At 37.6% G+C, this 17,810-nt stretch overlaps 1 protein-coding gene, 1 long non-coding RNA gene and 1 pseudogene across 3 annotated transcripts in view; 1 reads left to right on the top strand and 2 right to left on the bottom strand.

Moving 5' to 3' along the window:
- Positions 1-17,810, bottom strand: part of LOC309510152 (NACHT, LRR and PYD domains-containing protein 12-like) — a gene marked incomplete at its 3' end in the record, with an annotated part of 757,492 nt that overhangs the window by 214,309 nt on the left and 525,373 nt on the right. The gene's annotated exons all lie outside the window — the stretch shown is intronic.
- On the bottom strand, positions 1,621-3,573 carry LOC309510143 (NLR family CARD domain-containing protein 3-like; annotated as a pseudogene). The gene is made up of 2 exons: positions 3,520-3,573; positions 1,621-3,416 (listed from the first exon to the last, which is right to left on the bottom strand). The product of its transcript is annotated as an NLR family CARD domain-containing protein 3-like (transcript).
- Positions 7,349-7,676, top strand: LOC309510172. Its single transcript, XR_014210237.1, has 2 exons — positions 7,349-7,537; positions 7,577-7,676. It is a non-coding gene; the product is annotated as an uncharacterized lncRNA (long non-coding RNA).

Below are 17,810 nucleotides of genomic sequence, written 5' to 3'. Positions count from 1 at the left end.
GTAACATTATATTAGATCCGTGCAGTACAGTAGGTCTGAATATATAGGCTGTCTTTTTCATAAATTTTAATCAAACAATTGTGGTACCATGGGGAAAAAAGTTGAATATATATTGTTCCTATAAATATTTGGTTTTGACTCGGTGGTGTGTGCCAAATTTGGTGTTATTACCCGAGATTTTAAGGTATGGTTGGTAGATGATTTTGTTTTGGAACCTTCAGAAAACTTTAACTCGATTTTTCTCAAAATTGACTTTGACTATTAAAGTCAAACAGGTGTAGCTCAGTCATGAACAATTGCTCATTGCGACTCATTTTGCCAGAACGGGTCACGTATGTAAGCAGACGCAAATGTAAAATCAAAACTGCCTAATGTTACTTAATGAAATGTCGACGCAGGACGAGGTATAGGACTGTGAAGCTTTGGGGGTGTTGTTGAACTTGATCTACTCCATCTGTGTTTTGATCATCGTTCTGAATCCAATCCAGACATAGTCTAAATATCTAATATCTACAAATTCTTAAATCAAGATACATAAAATGTTAAGTCTTTTATACTGAAAAATTGCTTAAGTTATTTTGCTTCTCAAGTAAATGTATCTTCAATTAAGAATATAAAAAAGAAAAGAAAACAAAGATACTAAGAAAGAAATTTATTTTCTGCAGTGTAGCCCTAAAATTTACATCAGAGCATTTAGTCCAGGGTTCCTCAAATCCGGTTTTGAAGTGCCGCTGTCCTGCAGAGTTTCTCCAACCCTGATTAAAGAGGCCTGAACAAGCTAATCCATGTCTTCAGAGTTACAGGAAGGAGAGTTTTATCAGGGTTTGAGCTAAACTCAGTAAGGCAGCGGCCCTCCAGTGCCAGATTTGTGGAACCCTGATTTAGTCTTACAGAAGACAATAACATGTCTGACTATGATATACCGTAGATGATCTTACCAGAGTTTTTCCAGAGAGAAGCTTCACACCCGGATCTCGCAGTTTTCTATTATCCGGATCCAGTTCTCTCAGTTGTGAGGGGTTTGATATCAGAACTGAAGTCAGAGCAGCAGAATCTTTCTCTGTGACTCCACAATCACTCAAACTGTAGAGAGATGAAAATCATACTTGGTAAACACTATGAACTGAAAACAAAAAGCAATAGAAAATTGAGAAAAAATAGACAATTTGTAGATGGAGTAAAGAAAACACTGCACTTGGTCACCAATGGATGGCATTGTCTCAAAATTACTCAGGAACCTTGAGGTAATGGTGTCACAGATTACAATTGGAGAGAGTTAAGTGTGAATAAAAGACAAATGGGACATGGTGTGGACTCAGGATAACAAACTCTCAGTGTGCAAAAGAACAAGATTCTGAACAGACACGACACATACAACATAAAATTAAACCAACTAACTCCACGCTTTGCTCTAAATGTAAGACCGCATTCTTGGGCTAGAATTCTTGGCCTCCCTTGCATGTGAATAACCAATAAACATGCTATATGAATATTTAATTTTTTGTCTGTTGTTGCCAGGACTTTATATTACTGGATCACTTTCTTAGATTTATTAGCTTTTGACTTTCTTTTGTTTTAACAGTAAAGTGATAGTTTTCACTGATACTTACTGAACTTTAATCACGGGCAGCAGCTTCTAAAGAACCTTCAGTTTTTCAGCTTTATTGTTTTCTCCAACAAATGTATTAATATCAAACTTCTCCAGACTCTTCTCTGATGTCAACAACACAAAACCTACAGCTGACCACTGAGATGAAGAGAGTCTGGCTTCACTTATTGTTCCAGATTTCAGATACTGTTGTATTTCCTCCACTAGTGACTGGTCACCCAGTTCATTCAGACAGTGGAACAGATTGATGGATTTCTCTGGAGAGTCAATGGTCCTGATCTTCTCCTTGATGTACTCAACTGTTTTCTCATTGCTGTCAGAACTCCTTCTTCTCAGTGTCATTAGTCCCTGAAGGAGAATCTGATGAGACTCCACTGACAAACCCAGAAGGAAGCGCAGGAAAAGGTCCAGATGCCCATTTTTACTCTGTAGAGCCTCATTCACGGCTCTCTCATGGAGCTCAGAAAATGAAACATATTCTGGTAAATCGAGTTTAGACCAGTTCTTAAACATAGACAACAAACCTGGTTTAGAGACTGGGTCAAATACATTTCTGTTGTTGTTTGTGAAGCAGAGGTGCACATATAAAGCTGCTAGATGTTCCTGAACACTCATGAACAAAGCAGAAGACTTTCGCCTGATACAGGCCTGACTCCTCTCTGAAGATCTGAGTGCACAATCCTGAGTACACTGATGCTTCTGTCACATCAATGCCACACTCTCTCAGGTCTTTCTTATAGAAGATCACATTGCCTTTCACAAGCTGCTGAAAAGCCACTTTCCCCAGTTTGAGGATCATGTCTTCATCTGTCAGGTTCTTCTTATAGTCCTTCTCATGTTTGATGTTGGACTGAAGGATCAGGAAGTGTGTGTACATTTGAGTGAGAGTCTTGGGAATCTCTCCACTCTCTGCTTCACTCAACATCTTCTCTAGAACAGTGGCTGAGATCCAGCAGAACACTGGGATGTGGCACATGATGTAGAGGCTCCTTGATGACTTCAGGTGTGAGATGATAGTATTGGCCAGACTCTGATCACTGATTCTCTTCCTGAAGTATTCCTCCTTCTGTGGCTCATTGAAGCCTCGTACCTCTGTCACTCGATGGACACACTCAGAGGGGACGAGATCGGCTGCTGCTGGTCTAGAGGTGATCCAGATCAGAGCAGAGGGAAGCAGATTCCCCGCAATGAGGTTCGTCAGCAGTACGTCCACTGATTTCTTTTTGTTTACATCTCGTAGAGTCTCATTCCTTTGAAAATGTAAGGGAAGACGACACTCATCCAGACCATCAAAGATGAACAACACTTTATATTTGTCACTAGATATTTCCATTTCTTTTGTTTCAGGGAAAAACACATGAAGAAGATCTGAAAGACTGAACGTTTTGCCCTTCATCAGATTGATCTCTCGAAAAGGTAGTGGAAATATGAGCTGGACGTCCTGATTCACTTTGCCTTCAGCCCAGTCTAGGATGAACTTCTGCACAGAGACTGTTTTTCCAATGCCAGCGACTCCCTTTGTCAGCACAGTTGTGATGGGTTTGTTTTGTCCAGGTAAAGGTTTAAAGATGTCATTGCATTTGATGGGTTTGTCCTCTGTTGCTGCTCTCCTGGATTGTGTCTCAATCTGTCTCACCTCATGTTCATTACAGATCTCTCCACTGTCACCCTCTGTGATGTAGAGCTCTGTGTAGATCTCATTCAGGAGTGTTGGGTTTCCCTGCTTTGCTGTTCCCTCATTCAGACACTTAAACTTCTTCATCAGATTTGATCTAAATGTGTTGAGGACTGTGGATAAGATATTTGACTGTAAGACAGACAGAAAACAGGTCCTGAGCAAGATTTATACATTGCTCAGTTCATACCATGAGACCAATCTGGACATTCTGAAACACAAGTGGGAAACTGACTTGGATGAAGACATATCGGACGCGGTCTGGCAAAAGGTAGTACAGAATATTCATTCGTCTTCAGTGTGTTTGAGGCATGCTGTTATCCAGTTTAAAGTGGTACACCGTCTGCATTGGTCCAAAGACAAATTGTCCAAGATCAAGTTGGACCTGGACCCTGCATGCGATCGGTGCAAACAAACCCCGGCTACACTTCTACACATGTTTTGGACTTGTTCGAAGCTTCACGGATACTGGCTATCTATTTTTGATACATTTTCCAAAATATGTGGAAAGACTGTGCACCCGTGCCCTTTGACTGCACTATTTGGGGTGATCAAGGTGGATGCTTCTTTGAGCGGGTGCCAGGTGAACATGATCGCTTTTTGTTCCTTGCTAGCTAGAAGACTTATTTTGTGTAGGTGGAAGGATCCTTGCCCTCCAACATATGGACACTGGATTAAGGAGGTCATGTGTCATATTCATTTGGAAAAGATTAGATATAGTGTAAAAGGGTCTGTTGAGAAGTTTTACAATATGTGGATGCCATTTTTGTCTTTTTTTTGAAAGTGTGCCAATTGACAATTTTGTATAAATATCTACACAAACCTGTGTTAAGAAGTATATGAGGTTGCATAGAGGTCTGACTACTGTTCACATTTCTATTTTATTTATTTATTTGTTATTATTTTTATATCTATCTTTTATGGATCCAGTATGGGGTGGGGGAAGGGGGGCTTTTTGTTGTCGCTGTGTTAATCTAAATGTAAAACTTAAAATCAATAAAAAGACTTTGTTCAAAAAAATAAATGTGTTGAGGACTTCATGGCTGTAAAATTAAAATAACATGGTATTACATAAGTTAAATATAAATGTTAAATGTTATAAATGTAAAATGTTGTATTTGTTTAACTGTTTGTTTACTTTACCTGACACTAGCATACCTGCTTTCATTAAAGTCCTGTAGTTGATTCATAGGCTGGTCATTCTTCTTACAGACGGGTTTTGTTACTGCTGATCTTTGTGGTGGGATTGACCTTAAACATCATGAAGAGAATCAATAATCAGACACTCTGATATTGGTGGATTTGTTTTATATTACCTTAATAATTCACTGTCACCCTCTGAAAACAGATAATAAGTAAATGCACTTATTATTAAATCAACTGCTCAAGGCCACAACTGTAAAAATACTAAAAACAAAAACTATTAAAAAAAAAAGTTTGTCAAGATAAACTTTGTGTTAGCTTGAGAAAGCTTTTTATATATGGTAAATATTATATTAAAATAATATATTATTGATTGATTGCTTATAATTTAACATCATCAGAGCTATTTTAATGGTGAGAATAAAAGTAGCAAAATATAAAGAGAAATAAACTAAAAACTAAATTTACAAAAGTTTTTAAACTAATTCGGCCTCACTTCATTAAATAAAATCTATTAATACGAATCAACAGAATAAAAACAGAGTCCTTGAGGAGTTAAAACCATCGCATTCCGTTAAAATCTGCTTTAAAGATAGTGGACTCTGTCATAAGAGGCATAAAGGAGGATCTTCAACTGATAACAAAACCTTGTGCCTATTTGGCAATATGTGCAGATGACTTGGTATCAGTGATTATCCGAGTAGAAACAATGTTTTCTACCAACAACAGGATTCATTTCATAAAGTTTAAAGATCAAATACGATGCGATTTCTTGTTTTCCTTTTTCTTTAGTGTGTTATGTAGCTGTTAGTGCAAGTATAAGATCTGCAGAGTTAAAAAGCTCAAAGTGTAAAACCTTAAGAGATATTCTTTATAAAAGTTAAGGCTCAGCCACACCTTCCTAAAACTCTTCTTTCAAACACGCCCCAACAAATCTAGGTCAGTGTGTGGGGGCAGAGTTTCATAAATAAATGTATACGCAAAGAAAGAAGGTGTAACTTTTGTTCTCGCTGTATTATTGTTGCCGCCAGCGCCGCCATGTCGTGGAGACACTGTGTTTTTCGCTGCGAAAGCCAAACTAAATGAGTTTGGCCTTCCAAAAGAGGACACAATTAGAAAACAATGCTTAAACTTTATTTACAACTGTTCCAGAACAGTACAACTAAAATATTCGACTGTGTGATGCGCAATTTTCAGAGGACTGTTTCCAGACCCTGCGAGAGTACAAGGCAGGCCGTGCACAAAGCTGATTCTAAAAAGTGGGGCAATTCCATATTTGCTTGTACATTCTGGCGCTTCTGACTCACACACAGCCTGTAAGTATGTTTTTTTTATATTTTAAGAATTTGCTACTGACTATTCAAAAATCTCTTTCATTCAAATATTTAAATGTCTTTAAGAAATGTTATAGCCTACCTGAGATCAGTCTGTGTATCGTCATTCTTAAAATCTATTGGATGACCCATAGACCCGTCACTCCTCAAAGACACACAGCTGGGCGCTGGTTCTGATCTCTCCTGCTGAACTGAACTATAACAAAATAGATTTAATTAGTTTTTGATGATAATCATCATATGCAAGATCTTCATACTGTTTGGATGAAAAGCACTTGAGGAGGGTTTAGACATTGTTTTCAAGAAATTCATTTAAAACAGACATCTCTTTTATTATGGGCCTATAAAAGGTTATTTCATTTGGAAATATGTTCAGATGATATGGTCCCATGAATTGTCTGAGTAGAAACAATGTCGTAACTTTTGTTCTCGCTGTATTATTGTTGCCGCCAGCGCCGCCATGCAAAGATGATCGCTCATCTTGGACATCTGCATTTTCCGGATCAGAATCGGGCTCCAATTGATAAGGTAGTTCTGACATGATCACATGCCTTTATTGCTTCTGGAGCTGATGTTCCAAATATGGTAAGGGGCGAGACATTTCCGTCACACGCTTGAAGGGGTGGTTGATTATGATTTCACTTTTTTAACTTTAGTTAGTGTGTAATGTTGAAGACGAAGTCCTTAAAAAATGCTAATCAATGAATAGAAGATAACACATAAGCTACCTAAATTCATCAACTAACCATTCAGAAATGTACTGTTGCATTCTACATGTTGTCACTTCTTGAGTCTCTCCATTATTGTCTGACTCTGGTTTGAACATAAACATTGACATTTTCAGTGCATGTCTGTGTGAGGTAAAAGGATATAAAATATCTGTGGGGTATTTTGAGCTAAAACTTCACATACACACACTGGGGACATCAAAGATTTATTTTACATCTTGTGAAAAGAGCATTATACCACCCCTTTAAGGTTATCGGGCCAATCACAATGTACTGGCTAGCTGGCCAATCAGAGCACGCCGCGCTTTTCAGAACGATGAGCTTTGTAAAAATCAACGCATTTCAGAAAGGCGGGGCATAGAGAAGCAACAATAATGTACAGTATGTGTAGAATAATGAGTATGTTTGTTTTTTAACCTAAAACCGCATAAACACATTGCATTAAACCAAATACACAAAAAAATGTTCTTTTTAGAACCGTCATATGACCCCTTTAATTGTATTACATTGATACCATCTGTTGGTCATTTTTGGAGGAGTCATTTTGGAGGAGGTTATAATGGGTTTGAGGTCAGAATATAGAATAGGGTATTTTTTTGAGCTCTGAATATACATGTAAGGCCACAGCAGCACTGCTGCACATCACCTGCAATTCCACTAGGGCTGCAACAAACGATTATTTTGATAGTCGATTAATCTAACGATTATTAGAACGATTAATCGACTAATCATCGATTATTTTGCCGACTGATCATCAGTACGTTTGGAACGATTATTCAGCTTTTTCAATTAGTTAAAATACTGAGTTATACATATTCTAACTATAATAAAAAAAAAAAAAAAAAAAAATCACTTCAGCTTTTGAAATGGTTGTTTTAATGAACTTTGAGCCAAACAGGTCATTCTCTTTAAGTTCCCAGATTTCTGTCCAACTCAAATCACACACAAATGCTCTCTAAGCATTGGTTAAATATTCTGTTCTCTTTCAATAGAAAAAAAGAAACAAAAATTAATCAGCTGCACTACAGAAAAACTTAATCTGCAAACAGTTATTATAAGAATTAAAAAAAAAAAATTGACAATTGAGCTGACAGAGACACTCTCATTCACCTTTTAATTTACAGTATGAAAAAGTAACTGACATGATATTCTTCATAACATCTCCTTTTGTAAGTCTTCATGAATATGGAACAAAATAAAGGCAAGTGATAAGCCTGTAATACCTAACGTTAATAGTGTTACAATAATAAAACAGCCCTGACTCCTAAGCTCGATCAAGCTTTATTCTATGCAAAAATAAATCATCATATTACTGTAATTATATTATTATTGTTAATATTGTTGCTATTATTAGTAGTATTGCATTGTCTAATAAAGATATTTACTGCTAGTTATTTAGCTCCAGCTGGAGAACATTCACCTCTCACCGGCTCGTCTTGTTTCCTCTTCAAGTGCTTTAACATGCATGTTGTCCTCCCGTGAAAAGCAAGTTACGCCTAGCATGTATTGCACATGACAGCATTCTTGGTTTGAAGATTTGTGAAACTTTACACACCTTGCTAGTTCGGATTCGTTTGCACTCCGTCAGATCATAATTTGCGCTGTGTTTTCTTCTACCGCAATAGCATTTGTAACATTACTCTCTAGCGCTACTGCGCCGTAGCGGTCAAATCACGATATTGCAGGCCCTTACATTAGGTCACGTGAGCTCAAACGACTACTCGACAACAAGATATTTTGTCGACAATTTTTTATTGTCGACGTTGTCGACAACGTCGACTAATCGTTTCAGCCCTAAATTCCACAACGCCCAGGTACCAACAAAAAGGACTGCAGTCCATTTAAAATGTCCACAAAAGCTGGGTGTTTCAAATAATATAAGCATCTCTTTCAATAAAATGCTATTTATCTGATTCCAAGCCATGAAATTGGAACACTCATAGATTATGTCTCTCTTGCATCAGGTGAAGACAATGTCTATTATGAATATCATAAATACAAAATACAAAACACCATAATATTAAAATGTTAATCATGTCTTTAAGAAATGTTGTAGCCTACCTGAGATCAGTCTGTGTATCGTCATTCTTAAAATCTATTAGATGACCCATAGACCTGTCACTCCTCAAAGACACACAGCTGGGCGCTGGTTCTGATCTCTCCTGCTGAACTGAACTATAACAGAACAGATTTAATTAGTTTTTGATGATAATCATCATATGCAAGATCTTCATACTGTTTGGATGAAAAGCACTTGAGGAGGGTTTAGACATTGTTTTCAAGAAATTAATTTAAAACAGACATCTCTTTTATTATGGGTCTATAAAGGGTTATTTAATGTATTCATTTAAAGTACCTGCAAACTGGAGAAAAATCTTCATCTCTGGATGTTTGTCTGTCATCCATGATGAAGCTGAACAGTTGAAACAGTCTGATCTCCACTGACTCTGGATGTAAATGACGAACAAACACAAAACTAAAGTAATTAAACTTAATTAAACATCTTTATCAATGATCTGATCATGAGAGTTGGAGGTAAATAGATAATGACATCGATGCGTTCACTCAAAAAGGTAATTTGAAAAATCATCACATAGCCTAACTTACAGCACGATACACAAAAGAAACCCCGTTCCTTTACTACAGGATGAAAAATGTCAAACACGTCCTTTCAGAAAAAAAGTATTAATGTGGACGTCACCTGTAAAGGGCCTCAAGACATAAAAAGTCCCCTTGATCCAAATTTAGTCTAACGTTAGATATCCAACCGATTCACAAACTCCTCCATCTTTTCCATCAAGTAGCTAGTACACACATTCCTGTCTACGGTTTTATAAAAGTTTCTGTGAAATACTTACTAATATTTTGTATCGGAACTTAGGAATCGACTGTCTGATTACATGGCGAAACATCAGCTTCCCTTTCAAGGGAACTCGAGCTGCGTCGAGACACGGTGGGAACGCCCTGCGTGATTGCGTCGTGAAGCACGTGTATAACCAGTCCAATGGAAAGACGAGACGTAATAGGCGGGTGAGATGGTGCTCGATGCAGAGCCAAATGGGAGGAGCTAGAGCTCGAGCTCACCCTTGCTGGATCTAGTGCGAGTTCAACCGTGATGGAGGAAGGACAAGTTTGTTTTGATGCGCAAGATTCTGGCATACATCATATTGTATTTTTCTCTAATATTTGTCGTGATTATGATTAAATATTTATCGTAAACATTGCTCACACTCTGTGTGTGTGTGTGTGTGTGTGTGTGTGTGTGTGTGTGTGTCTGTTTCTAAAAACGGTTGAAACGTATCTATGTAGCCTATTATTATTTTATCTTTATAACGGTTTCGTTGTTTTCCTCACTTTTAAAGCTGCTTTGGACAAAAGCGTCTGCTATGATTATGTAAATTACTAGACTTAAAAGGCAATGTGAAAGCTTAGATAGTGCACCCCTATTTATTTTTTGTCCACCGCATTTACGTGTGTGTTATTTGTGAATTAATCTAAATCATCTGATTAATTTATGAAATAAAAAATAATAAGACTAGGTACCTAATCTGCCCTTTTTGTAGAAGTAAAAGCATACTCCAACAGGCCAGTTGTAATTATTATTATTTTTAATTATATGTAGTTATTTATAAGTTATTAATTATATGTAGTTATTTTTAAATTAATTAAACTAAAGAAATAAGAAATGAAAATTTCTCAAATAAAAATGTATATTTACTGTACCAAACACCACTTTTAATACACAATAGTCGCCATACTTTATTAAACAACACTTTATTGGAGGACAAAGCATAAAGTTGATAAAGTAGCAGCATAAAGAAAAATGAGATTCAAGATAAATAAAAATGTGTCTTCAAAAATACGTTACCATCATATGAATCCATTCACAGCTGCTGAAGCCACAAAACGAGTGCCAGAGAATCATATTCAGTCACCTACAGAAAACAGATTTGATATTGTGTTGGAAAATAATGATTCATTATCACAGCTAAACTGGTTTCTTGCTCTTCCCTGTACGTCTCTATCATGTTCGTGTTCTTCTACCTCGTCTAAACAGTTTGTTCAGTTGAAGAACAGAAGATGTGATCACTGATGTGGTGGAGCTTTTTCTCAACCAGAGGAAGACGTCTCAACATCCCATTGTCAGGCGTTCTCCAGTGCTGGTCTGAAAGTAAAACAAAAAACACAAACCATTCAAATGAAGTTGTTTAATGGACAGTCGGGTCAGATTATGTTCTGCGTTATTTAAAGCAGTGATGGTTTACTCTGGCCCTCAGCGTCCACTGTCCTGCAGATTTAGCTCCAACCTCAAACCCTCCTGCCTATTGTCTATAAGTAAACCTGAAGACTTTGGTTCAAATTTTCAGATGTGCTCGATTAGGGTTGGAGGTTAACTCTTAATTAACCTCAAAAAGTAGAATGCAAAGGGCCAGAGTTGCCTGTTCCTTACATAAATTTACAAAGCAGCAGTCAGTACATTATATAATATACACATTGAAGTGTTATATATACACATTTAGCTCCTAAACTCTGGAATGGCCTTCCTGATATTGTTTGAGGCTCAGATTCGCTGTCCCAGTTTAAAACTAGATTAAAAACGCATCTCTTTAGCCAAGCATTCACATAATACTTACCTTTTATACTACAGTTGAATCAGATTGAATGCATTAATATTAGGAACAGCAGCTACGCTAATTATTTCCCATCTGCTTTTCTGTTGTTATCTCGGGACGCTAGTCCCGAGGTAAATAGAGTACGTCAGCTCCAGTTTGTATCCAGCCTCTCATGGAAACTTCAGATGCCCCAACACCCATGCAGAGACGACTCGAAGCCCGTGAGGAGACGACTCCACGCCCGTGAGGAGACGACTCGACGCAGGCGATATGTTATGCCCTAAATTAATGCATGATTAACTAACTGTATTTTTCTATGTACCTTTTTTTGAAATGCACTTTCTGTAAAGCTGCTTTGAGACAATATGTTTTGTGAAAAGCGCTATACAAATAAATTTGAATTGAATTGAATTGAATTGAATATAGTATTGCAGCACATAATATAAGCGAAGTACTGAACAAAAACAGTTATATCAACAGCAACCTATTTTAAAAGATTTTTAAGAAAGGCATGGTCTCTTTTGAGCCTTTGCCAGTGATGCTTGATTTCTTTCCAGACAACATACTCTTCTGTGAATTGTTTCAAGAGCTTCACTTGGTCAAAAACCAAGTGATAACCTGTACAATGTAAAATTGTCAACATCACAGTAAATTGACCGGTGTTGATTTTCCAGTGTTACAATAAAGTATTAAAATAAAGTGTTGAATCAACACTAAACAGATTGGGTTTAACACCAGAAGTGTCCATTTTAAATAAGAGTTGGTGTCATTTTGCGTTGTTGCAAACATAACTCTCTTTTAGAGTTAACCAAGCCACACCTCCGTTTACGTGCAACCGTCGTTTTGACTGAACCAGAGTCCAGACCACATGCGAACGCCATTTTACTTGTGGAAGAGTCAAGCGTGGGGTAAGTCTAATACTTTAACTTGATAGTAATACAGATAAATCAGACTGTAAATTGATTTCAATGTATACAGTTTATTAGTTTAATCTATTATTCGATCACAAATCACTGTAATAATGAATAATTAACATTAGACAGCCAACGAGCTCTGACGTCTGATTTTTGTATTTTGATTTTTGCCAATGTCATGCCACTTTATAAATTATGTAAAGGTAGTAAAGCCTCGATTAAGCTTAGTTTTGTCTATCATCACGTCTCGCGCACTGTAATTGTTTTTATGCACGTTCACAGGCATTTTCTTTCTGAGCACACTCGACAAAGCCTAAAGTTTTGCGCGCGCGAAGCACAGGCCATTTTACAAGGTTAACTGTTGAATTTCTAGAGTGTTCTACCAGTAACGTTAAATTGGCCTATCAGGAAGATCACTGGACTAAAACGAATTGTTATGATTTTAATTTGAATATTCTTTCGTTGACCGTGGTTCTGTGATAGTCGTGGTTCTGAACTGTGGTAACGTTAAGTTTATCATGTTGTGAAATGATTGATCTGCGTGGTATTATTTTCTGCCAAATATGGGTGTCAAACGCAATCAATTTAAAATTTTGTAGTGAATTAAAGCTCTCAGTTGCCTTTTAAGGAACGAAATCCAGTAATATTTGTTAGTGTTCGCTCTAACACTGTGTGGAACACTCGTCGTGAAATATAGGTAACGTTAGAAATAAGGCACAGCTCTTCACTCATCTCCCTAGGGCTGAAAAATGTAGTCGACATTATCGATAAACGTCAAAACAGATATTGTCGACAGATATTTTCAACTAATAACGCCTGCAATAACGCGGTTTAACCATTGGGACGCTGTAGTGCAAGGCTGTATTGCAGCTGATGCAATAGAAGATGGCGGTTGAAGCTTTTAATGGTGCTGCTTTATTTAATATAGATTTGTGAGGCCAAGATGGCGGCGGTGTAGGTGGTAGTGTTTCTTTGCTCTTCAGGGAAATAAAGGTGAAGTGGTGATATAACCTATTAATCGGACTGGTGATAACGTGAAAAAAATACGTGAAAACGTTATATGATTCTGATTTGACATCTTTATGCATGGGAAAAAGAGGCAAGAAGAAAGTTAAACAAGTTTGGCTTGACACCATGTCTTCCGACGCATCTGGCTCAACTGATCAATTTGAGAATTCAGCATCAGCCTCGAGTAGTGCTGGATTTAAACTTAAGAAAGATACCGAATCACAGTGGTTTGACACGTCCAAATTTCGACAATGAGGTTGTCACATCCCTCTCGGATACTCCTCAGAGGCCAGCTGCTAAAAAAACGAAACGCGCAGAATCTAACGTTAGTGGAAACGGGAATGAGAATGTCTTGGCGGCTATTCGTGAACTTGATTCTAAATTAGACAAAACGTTCCAGAAGATTTCGGCGATTGAAACTACCATCGAGGCAACTTCCAAACAAGTCAAAAGTCTAACAGCGACGGTACAACAGCTTATTTTGGATGTTGGCGTGCATAAAGAGGCTCTCGATCATATGGAATCTGAGGTCCACGCTCTGAGAAAGGAAAACAAATCACTGAAAGCAAGTGTACAGGAGTGTAGACGTTACAGTTGGCGATGGTTTCTAAAGTTGCACGGCGTTGCGGAAAAAGACAATGAGGATGTCCGAAGTGTGGTCCTCAACATCTTAGGGAAGATTGCTCCTGGAGTCGGAGACGGGCTACAGGACAGTGTCGATGTCGTTCACCGTCTGGGTCCGAAGCGGACGGATGGAAAGACCAGATCGATCATAATTCTCTTCTCACAGCGCCGCATTCGTGACATCATTTGGAGTGCTGCTAAAGGTTGCAAGTTTCTAACTGACAATAAACTGCGTCTCTCGGAGCCGCTGTCTCCTGAAGATAGAGCAGCGCGGGATAAGCTGTGGCCTCTTGTGAAGAAGGCAAGGGAGGAGGGCAAGAAGGCAACCTTTCGCAACTCATTTGCTTTGATTGATGGGAAACAAATCTTCTATGCTGATGTCGTGTAAGCCAAGCTGCTGCTTGCACTGGTTACTTTTCTCATGCAAAAATCGAAAAGATGAAACTTGACGACTAACAATATAAACTGTGCAAAAACTTTTAAGTTGTGCACAAATAGGAACTATTTTTGTTCTTCTTTAATTATGGTTACCTTTACTATTAATCTCCTTATTTGTTTATCACCTCGATAACATGTGCTTTGGTTATTATCCACCTCTCCCTTTACATTCTGGTAGCTAGTCTAAAGAAAGTAACTTTTTTGTTGTTTTTTCTCATTTTGTTTAGGGGTTCTTGTTATGGAGTATTCGTTTAACTCCTTGTCGGTTGTAACTTTAAATGTTAGAGGTTTGCGGGACAATCTGAAAAGAAAAGCAATTTTTTTGTTTTGTAAAAGAAGTGCAGCTGATCTTATCTTTTTTCAAGAAATTCATTCAGGCGAAACAGATGTTAAATTTTGGAGAACGCAATGGGGAAGCTCAATTTTCTTTAGCCATGGCAGCAGCCACTCGGCTGGGACTGCTATAATGTTACATAGATTTAAAGGGACTGTATTAGAAACAGTATGTTCTGATGAAGGCAGATGGGTTTGTGCTGTAATTAAACAAGATGACGCCACCTTTATAGCTTGTTGTGTATATGGACACAACTCTCGTGCATCCAATAGAGTAATGTTCTCTCTAGTGGACAAGCTTAAAAAGTTACACAAAAAATATAATAATGTTTATTTTATTTTGGGGGGAGATTTTAATGAATGTATGGACGATCACCTGGATAGATACCCCCCTAGACTTGATAGCAGGATGAATAATGATCAAATTTTTTCCCTGTGCTCCGATCTCTCTCTTACTGATGCATGGCGGTTCTTTAATCCTTCTACAAAAGATTTTACCTGGTCCAATAGAAGTTTATCTCTTAGATCTAGGATTGACTTTTTTCTAATTTCATCTTCTATCCTTAAATATGTAAAAGATGTTTCTCATGTCACTGCCCCCTTATCAGATCATAAATTAGTTGCAATAAAATTGAGTGACATCAATGATAACCCGAGAATGAGGGGCTATTGGAAACTTAATAATACCTTGTTACAAGACAAACAATTTAATAATAGTATCATCAATCTTACCAAAGAATTATTTACCGGATCAACCAGAGATTATAAAAAAAAACTGGGAGTTCTTTAAATATAAAGCTAGATATATTGCAGTTAAAAGTAGTAAGGAACTTAAAAATATTAAACATAAAACCGATTCAGAGTTGGTTAATAGACTTAATGTTTTACTAGCTAAAGATAAGATTACAGAAGAAGAAGATATGGAAATAAAAAAAATTAAATCTGGAATTCGACAGAGCTTATTTAGAGATGGCCAAAGGTGCATATATTAGATCTCGAGCGAAATGGCTTGAGGAGGGGGAGAAGAATTCTAACTATTTTTTTGCCCTGGAAAAAAGAAACGGTCAGAGGAAAGCTCTTTCAGCGCTTAACATCGATGGAGTTACCTCTAAAGACCCTAAAGAAATATCAGAATTTGTTAGCAAATTTTACAGCAATCTTTATACATCTGAATTTAACTATGACAGCTGTGAGAAATTTATTAATACAATTAAACACCGTATACCAATTATTGATCGTGAGTTTAGTCGAATTTGTGACGCTGATTTGTCAATAGAGGAAATTAATCAAGCTCTGCACTCAATGAAAATAGGTAAATCCCCTGGTATTGACGGGCTTTCAGTAGAATTCTATCTTCACTTTTGGGAGTTTATTAAATTGCCTTTATTTCATATGTATAAGGAATGCATCAGTCAGGGAGAGATGACCTCTACAATGAAACAGAGTTATGTGTGCACGCATGCGCGGAGTTGAGTAGACGGTGAGGACACTGAGCTCTGACAATTAGTCTAAATATCGTGCAGTGTGGTGCTTAACTTACGGCAAGAGTGACCAAAATATAAGTTTGCCACCAATAAAGACTCTATGCTGTGTTATGTCTCCTAAGAAGTCTAAAGTACAGCCGAAACAAGGTGAAGAAGCGTCTCAGCAAGTGGGAGCAAGTAACATGGCGGGTGAGGAGTGTAACGTGCTGGAGCTTCCAGCCCTCATACGTAATATAATGCGAGAGGAGTTGAACGTGGTGGTGGATAAACTAAATAACCTCGCGAAAGACATATCTTTCTGCACACAAAGGCTTGGTGAAGTTGATGTGACAATGTCGAACTTTGATTCACGTGTGACAAAGCTGGAGACTGTGTGATGGACTTATTAAGGCCAACGAGGAGTTGAAAGGTAAAGCCGAGCGACTTGGAAATGTACAGTCGCAAATACAATGTGCGTGTATTTGGCCTGACGAATGAGATCGAAAAAGGGAATCCGACCAGCTACATGTCTGCTTTGTTTGAGGATTTATTTCAAGATAAACTACGGGGGGAGCCACAGGTGGAGATGGCCCGCAGGGTTGGACCGGTTGGGAAAGGTGCAGCTCGAGTGATGATTGTACGTCTTCACAAACTCACAACGAGAGAAGAGATCATAAAAATCGCCAAGAAAGAGGGAGTGCTACAAGTACGAGGGATGAAGTTAAGGATTTTTCCAGATCTCACTACAGAAATGGCAAAAAAACGTGCAGGATTTCATGAAATAAGGAGTAAATTGAAGGACGCAGGGGTGAGACATGGCATAATTCATCCAGCGACGCTGATAATAACATTTAAAGGAGAGACTAAGAAGTTCACAGAACGCAGTGCAGCAGAAGTGTATGTAAAGACCATAATCGATACTGGATTGAATGTTAGGGATTAGATCGGATAAACTATAAGGTCATATGATAACAGATAAAATGGACTATAAGTTAAACTGAATTTAAGAGTGATTTTTCTGTTAAGCTAATTATGATGTGGGCAAGGTAAATAGAAAATGAATTTCAAATTTTGGTTAAGCTTGATTTTAAAAGTTTTTGTTCTTGAATTTAAGACCACATTGCTAAGATTTAGTTTAGGAAAATGAATAATTTGTCATGAGCAAGCGTTGCTCTACTGATGTATTTTGTTTATTTCATTACAATGCAGAAGATATTTGTGTGTGTGTGTGTGTGTGTGTATGTGTGTGATGTGTGAGTGGTTGGATGTTATATTTGCATTAATGAGAGCTCAATGTAATACTACAGGCATGAGTATTGATGGACAAACATGTGTTAGATGGTTGAAAAATATTTTTTGGTACAAAAAGGGATGTTTGAAATAGCTCATTTGAATATCTGTAGTTTAAGGAATAAAATAAATGATATCTCAGAAATATTACAGAATTATAATTTCGACATATTAGCCATTTCAGAAACACATTTAGACTCAACTATTAATAGTACTGTATTGAATATAGATGGCTATAATTTATATAGGCAGGACAGAAATTTGTATGGAGGAGGAGTAGGTTATGTTAAAAATAATATTCCAGTCAAACTTTTTTACAGATTTTGATTACTCAGACGTTTTACTGGACATTCTCGTCGGAGGGGCAGCGGTGTTGTTCAAACGCGCGGTCAGACGCAAACGCGGGAATATTGTAGATGATGATGTCCAGTTTGTGGATGGGTGTGTGTGTGTGTGTGTGTGTGTGTGTGTGTGTGTGTGTGTGTGTGTGTGTGTGTGTGTGTGTGTGTGTGTGTGTGTGTGTGCGAATAATGTACAAAATGATGAATTATGTAAATTTGTGATGTAATGAAGAGGAGACCCCAGGAAGAATAGCAACTGATATTTCAGGCGCTAATGGGGATCTTAATAAATGAAAT

This window comes from Leuciscus leuciscus, assembly GCF_965113295.1.
Source record: "Leuciscus leuciscus genome assembly, contig: SUPER_11_unloc_3, whole genome shotgun sequence".
NCBI lineage: Eukaryota > Metazoa > Chordata > Actinopteri > Cypriniformes > Leuciscidae > Leuciscus > Leuciscus leuciscus.
This window is presented reverse-complemented; position numbering and strand designations above follow the sequence as displayed.